Genomic DNA, 7,532 nt, shown 5'->3' with positions numbered 1-7,532 from the left:
AATTTAGTCAAGTAAATATGAAAATTTCTTTTAGAGTCTTCACTAGAAAAAAGAAGAAAGAATACAAATGGGCAATCCACAACAAGAGAGATTCTAGTGGTCAATAAGTATATTTTTAAGTGTTCGACACTACTATACATCAGTAAAATGCAATTTAAACAAATGAGATCTTATTTTCTACCTAGAAAAGATTAAAAGAAATAGTAATATCTTGGCTTATAAAAAATAGGCATTCTCATACACTGCTGGTGTACAAGAGCGTGTAAATTGGTACAACTTTCTGCCAGAAAATTTGATAAAACGCATCGACATTTTTTGATTCGGCATTTCAGTTTTGCAATTTATTCTTGGAAAATCAGTTATGCTTGCAAAGATGAGTGCACATGGATGTTTCAAATATCGTTTTCAAGAGTAAAAAAGAAAAATGGGAACGAACTAAGTGCCAAACACTAGGAAAGTGGTTGAATGAATTATGTATGGCATATCCCCATGATGGCAGCCATGAAGAGTCACATTACAGAAGCATCCATACTGACCCTGGAAATGTGTGCTGTTCTCCGAGTCCCACTCCCATTCCTGGGACTCACTGCCCCATGTAAACCCTCTGTTCACAAGCCCTTGTTGCAGGCTCTTTCTTGGGTAGGTCACCCAAACTAAGACAAGGGTATGTCATTTTCCACTTCAGAACTGTAAGCTCAATTCTCACTGAGAAGATGACAAATTCTCTTGTCATCTTCAAAAAGTCCCAAGTTAAAGAATCATCCTTATTTCAGGCATGAGGCTTATTTCTCAATATTTATACAGCATTGGTCCATCTTGTCTTCTTTGCCACAAACTTTCTTCTCATTATTCCACATGACATCTGATACTTTCTTAATCACACAGATATTCAATAACCTCTCCAGCTAACCAGGCCCATTAGCAGGGGCTGGCAGCTGAGATACCAGAGAAAGCCTTTTAGGTTCCGTGCAAGTGGGAAATTGCCTTTCAGAAAAATAATCCATTGTGACCTATGAGATGAGGCAGCAGGAACTTGTCAGATTAAAGCATCAAACGTCCATTCTCCCATTCACGGAGGAGACACAGCGAAGCCCTGAAGACATTAGAAGTCTCTCTTAATGGTTCCGCGGTTGCAAGCAGAGTGCAGGGTGTGAGAGGTGGGTGTAGCGTCCGCCCACCTGTGCTCTCAGGAGATTGCAGTTGCCAGTGTGATGTCAGCAGAACGTGAGCTGTGAGTTTATTTTCACTGTCATGGTGATGGGTGATTGCCTTTCTTGCCAGCTGCCCTTATTATTAAGAGCACAAACCACATTTGTGGGAAGGAGCAAAGCCTTGAACTCAGAACAGTGACCTTGGACACAACGCAACTTCTCTTAATGAGAAATTTCCTTGACCCCTGACCTTAGCCTGAATCACACCTTTTTCTGCCCAACTGAACCACTCCTTATACCTCTCCTTTCCTCTCCAGGTCTGGGCTGTTCCAATATTGACTGGTAAATTCTCCTACCCTGGAGGTACCACCCAGCTTAGCACATATTTATTTAACAGATACTTATTAATATATAGTGAGTCTGGTATTGTTCTAAGCCCTTTACAATTCTTAACTCATTTAATCCTAACGACTCCCCTATGAGGTAGGTAGTATTATTATCCCTATTTTATTAGTCCCACCTCCCAGGGGTTAAAGGGTACTTTATGATCTTTATTTCTTGTGCAAATATTGCAGCAGGCTTTAGATTTGTCTCCCTCTTGCTAGTCTCTCCATTTTATCCATTCTTCATTCTGCTTCCAGAATGCTCTTCCTGCCCTAAAACCCTCAGTGGCTCCCAATTATCTACAAAGCAAAGTCAAAGTTGCATCTCCTTAGCCTGGATTAGAAGGCCTTCTTTCTCCCCTCCCACCACTTCTCTGCCACATGTTGGTCTCGCCACACTCAATAACGATAAATTATTCAGCATCCCTCAGGTAAAGCAAGCCCTTTGATCTCTGTAGTACATGCTTTGCTTTCTCTCTTAGGGTGGATTTCCCAGGAAACAGACTCTGAGATGGAGTTTTGCAGGCAGGAAGTTCATTAGAGAGGTTCATCAAGGATGACATTTGTTAGGAGTATATTAGCTATCTATTGTTATGTTAAAAATTATCCCCCAGAATTTGCAACTTAAAGCAATAAACATTGGCTGGCGGGTGGCTCACTCCTGTAATCCTAGCACTCTGGGAGACCAAGGCGGGCAGATTGTTTGAGCTCAGGAGTTCGAGACCAGCCTGAGCAAGAGCGAGACCCCGTCTCTACTAAAAAAATAGAAAGAAATTATCTGGACAACTAAAAATATACAGAAAAAAATTAGTTGGGCATGGTGGCGCATGCCTGTAGTCCCAGCTACTCGGGAGGTTGATGCAAGAGGATCGCTTGAGCCCAGGAGTTTGAGGTTGCTGTGAGCTAGGCTGACGCCACGGCACTCACTCTAGCCAGGGCAACAGAGTGAGACTCTGTGTCTCAAAAAAAATAAAATAAAATAAACATTCATTATCTCACATGGTTTCTGTGGGTCAGGCAACCAGGAGCAGCTTGGCCATGTGGTTCGGGCTCGGGGTCCCTCAGGAGGATGTGGTCAAACCATCAGTCAGGGGAGGAGCCCACCTGAGCTCGGGGCCTGGTGCTCACAGCACTTGGTCCTTCATTTTGTCCCCGTGACACCGCAGCTGGCTTTCCCCATGAGTGACAGAGTGAGGAAGGGAGGGAGCGCACCCAAGACCGAAGCCACGGTCTGTCTACCAACTCATCTAGTAAGTGGCATCTCATCATGCCTGCCGTAATCTAGTCATTAAAATGAGTCACTAAGGTCAGACCACACATAAGAGGAGGGAAATTAAACTCCATCTCTAGAGAGAAGCAGCACCGAAGAATTTGTGGACATATCCTAAAAGCTACCACTCAGAGGAAGGGAAGCAGGGATGGACGGAGGGAGAAGGTGAACCGTGGCCCAGTCTCCGCAGTGCCCAGCTGACCCCAGGAAAGATTTGGAGTTTGGATGGTGCCTTCAGAAATGTCCCAAATTGAGGTACGGGGCCAGACTTTTTATGCAGATTGACCCCTGGAAGGGACGTAACTCTGGCGTGGGCAGCAGCTTGTGACAGAGGACACTTTCTGGGTGGGTTTCAGCTGTGAGTCTCAGCTGTCAGCACACCGGACAGGTATCAGCGCCTGGGCTATCTTTCAGGGCCACCAGCTCCACAATTTTCTTCTTCTGTCCGCTGGTCATATGTGAGTCTCACACACACACACACACACACACACAGCCATAGGTGTGAGCTGCGGGAGAGGATTTGGTGCAACAGTGCTGAGTGACATGGGTCCCTTGCTCATCCAGCTTGCTGATGCCTCTGTCCCTGCTTGTGTCCAACCCCGGCCGTATGGCTTTCGTCTTACAGTGGACTGTTTCTGGGCCCACCCAACTTGGTAGATTTGACATAAATAGACAGAGATGGCCCTATGGTTAGATGATGTCCCATTGTCAGGTATTCTATCCCTACCAAGTCCAGTAACATGCAAGGAACTGTTTTTCATATGTATAATCCTCAGTGGAAGATGGCACGGACTTGCCTCAGAAACCCAGGGGTCTTAATTAATTTTCTTAATAGGGTTTGCCAAGGTCTGTGTGGTGTCTTTTGCTCTCATAAATTCCCCTAATGCCTTAGGGTCTGATGGAGAGTATGGGCCAAGCAGCAGGGCTATTTACACCATGCTAGAGTCCCTTTCCTACTCTGGAACACACTCAAAACTGGAAGCCTTCCATGTCACCTCAAAAATGGCCCAGAGAAGTATGCGAAGTGTTGGATAAGCTGCCTTAGAATCTAAAAAGTCTTACTAGGAATTGTGCTTCCTTCCTAGTGGTCAAAGAGGGGAGACCCAATACTTTGAATGGAAAGTCCTGCATGCAGTCAGACCACTGGGTACCCCCACCAAAAAATTTCATTGATATAGGAGGTCCCTGAATCTTTGCAGGGTTAACTTCCATTCTCTGGAACACATGTCTCTTACCAAGACCTCTAGTGCATTTGCTAATTTTTGTTAATTTAGTCTAACCAGCATGACGTCATCAATATTGTCAACCAATGTGCTACAGGATGTCCAGATAGCTGATAATTTGGTCACCTCATCTGGAGCTCTGTTACCCTTTTAATTAAGTCCTAGGCCTGGTTCTCATATTTTTGCTGCCTTCCAGTTGCAGGATATGAGAGTTCTTTTACACTATGGCAAGGAGGTCCTCTGACTTTCACATTTTGCCTTAAATTGATGATTAATCGCTCTTGACCTTTCATTGAATTTCTCCCATGCATCATTTGTACTTAGCAAGCAACATCCAATTCCATGGTCATCATAATTACTACTTCCCCTGTGCCTCTCAAACACCTGACATTTTGCACCTGCCTGAGCATTCTGTTATGCAAGAATCACACCCAAAATTGGTTGGTCACCGTGGCTCAGGCCTGTCATCCCAGCATTTTAGGAGGCAGAGACAGGAGGATGGTTTGAGGCTAGGAGTTGAGACCAGCCTGAGCAACATAGCAAGACCTCATCTCTAGGGGTCTCTACAAAAAACAGAAAATTTAGCAGGGCATGTTGGCAGGCATCTGTAGTCCCAGCTACTTGGGAGGCTGAGGTAGGAGGATCCCTTGAACCCAGGAGTTTGAGGTTGAAGTGATCACGCCACTATACTCCAGCATGGGCACAACAGAGTGAGACCTTGTCTCAAAAAAAGAAATAAAAGAATCACACCCCAGATTATCAAAGATATGATGTTGACAATTGCACTGCTATAGCACGACATGCTGGGGATTCTTGGTGCTCTACCCAACTCCAACAATGTGTCCTCTTTGCTAAGCAGGGGGTGGATGACTTGCCCTTCCGCTAATAAATGGACTCATCAATGAATTGAACCTGTAGGGTGGATGCAATAAACAATAAAAGATAACATAAATAGCCAGATGGGGTCAAAAGATGATTTCTTATTTTATTTCACTTTATAATTTTGAAATAATTTTGGACTTACAACACAGTTGCAAAAATAATACAAATGTTTGCATCTTACATAACACAGTACGATAATCAAAACCAGAAAATTAACACTGATAGAATTTTGTGAAATAATCCAAAAGCCTTATTCAGTTTTTGCCATTTGTCTCATGGATGTCCCTTTTCTGTTTCAGGATCCAACCCCAAATCCCACATTGCATTCATTTGTCATGTCACTTTGTCCTCCTTTATTCTGGAACAGTCCCTCACCTAGTTAACATATCCATCACCTCAAATACTTAACATTATTCATGGTGAGAACATTTAAAATTTGCTCTCTTAGCAATCTGGAAATGTGCAGTACTCTATAATTAATATTAACTATATTCACCATGCTGTGCAATAGAACTTAACAAAAAAAAAAAAATCCCTCCTGTCTGCCTGAAATTTTGTACCCTTGAAACTAAATTTTAAATGAAATTTAATTTTAATTAAAATAGCGATATGTAGCTAGTAGCTACTGTATTGGACAGGATGGCTGTCAAATGTTCCACATTTTGGGTTTGGTTAATGTGTTCTCCTGTTTAGTTTCAGATTGTAAGCCTTTGATAAGAATACCATAGGTGTGATGTTGCGCTTTCCTTTGTCTAAATTTTTAACAGCTTACTGGCAGGTGACAGGGAACCACCTAGGCCAGGAAACTGGAATGTTTTCATGCCCTTTGAAGTTCAGCAAAGACAGGCATGACGATCACCTTTGAGCCACTCCCCACACGCTCAATGTTCTTCCCGCAAGAATTAGATATGAGGCCATGGGAGTAGGGGGAGGTAACTAACTAATGTTCACCCCCTCTTACCTGTTCATTATCTCTCTCTTTTGTCTACATTAGAATACAGACTTACGTGGGGAGAGGCTTTGTGTCTTTTTCCCACTGCAGCCTAGCAGGTGGAACAACGTCAGGCATTCAGTACGCCCTCAACAAACCCCTGTTAATCTGTGAACAACTTCATTGACTCTTGGCACACACTCTTGCTACCATGCCATCCAGCTTAGGTTATTCCACCTTTCTGGAATATGGAATATTCTACACAGCCACTAAGAAACAGCTAACAGCTAAATAAATCTCTCTCTCTCTCTCTCTCTCTCTCTTTTCTTCCCCATCCTTCTAGTACTTCTAGTCATTCTAAGTGCTTCTCTCTTTCTCCTTTCAGCTGGTGTTTACCCCCTCCTTCTCTGACAATAAAACATCACATGATAACACGCTCCAGTGGTTTCTCATAGTACACCTTGACTTCCTCTGACATCAGACACCCAGACAGGACTGGTCGCAGTGAGTTCACATGGGGAGGGGTGTGATTCCAGATGCATGAGTGAAGGGAGAGAGGAGCATGAAACAGAGAAGGGGAAGGCCAAGAAATACTGTGTTAGTAAGTGGGATACTTCTGCGGGAAGCTGGGGCCACGCTGCCGGGCACTTTCTGAGCTACTTTGTGGATGGAACACATCTCAGAACAAGTTGGTGGAGGATGGGGAGGCTGGGACATTACCCACCAACTTCTGTACCCCACTGTCTGAAAGTTGCCCCCGAGGGCATTCACTCCCTCACCTTTTGGGGCTTCCTTGTACCATTTGCTGAAGAAAACCCTCAAGCAGAAAAAGAGAAATGTAGACACTCCTGGGAGAGAAGTTCTCAGTGGTGGGCTGTGGCCGCACTTAGCTCGGGTGGATGGAGAAGGAGCAAGCGACAGCAGTGGGTTTGCTGCTCTGGTCTTGCAAGCTTTCGCTGAGTGCCATGAGGTAGGGATGGCATAACATGTTCACCTCTCTCCACGGTGCACAGGAGAGTTCTAGGGTGGCGACATCTCCTGTGTGTGCTTTATCTTTGTTGGTGGTTCTGCCTGGATCCGTGCACCTTTCTTCTGAAAACTATATCCCATTTTTCCTCTGGGAAGTCACTTCTTCCCCTGCTCTTAGCTCACGAATTTTCAGTGCAATTGGACACACCATGGTTTCAGTGAAATTGGCTCCCGAGGTGGGCAGGGAAATCATGTCTGGCCAATCAGAGTATTTCATTTTTCTGGCCACAGAAATCAGCTCAGAAATGGCAAGTGATAGAATCATAGCCGATGAGATGCAAGGAGACTTTTACAAAGATTGCTGAGAAATAATCTTCTCTCTCCTCCTAGATTTAAAACTAGAGGTCATCCTGAAACCCCGTGTCTCGTGCGTAGGAATTATAAACACAAAATTTAGAATAAGGTTACATCTGAGGAGGGAGGGGAAAAATGGGATTGAGGAAGGATATATACACTAAAAAACAGAATAGACTTTCTTTCCATATGTGCATGGAACTATCAAAATCTCAGTGAGATCCAAAAATAAATATAGACAACATTCACAGAGTGCAACGCAATATAACTAGTAATTAATTTTTTAAAAGTGAAAAAGCTACCCACCTAGAAGTTAAAAATACGCCCTCTGAAAAGAGATTCTTTTCCCCAGTGTATGTTTTTGTCAGC

The sequence above is a fragment of the Propithecus coquereli genome, unplaced genomic scaffold (genome assembly GCF_000956105.1).
Source record: "Propithecus coquereli isolate 6110/MARCELLA unplaced genomic scaffold, Pcoq_1.0 Scaffold153, whole genome shotgun sequence".
NCBI lineage: Eukaryota > Metazoa > Chordata > Mammalia > Primates > Indriidae > Propithecus > Propithecus coquereli.
Note: the sequence above shows the minus strand (reverse complement) of the source record.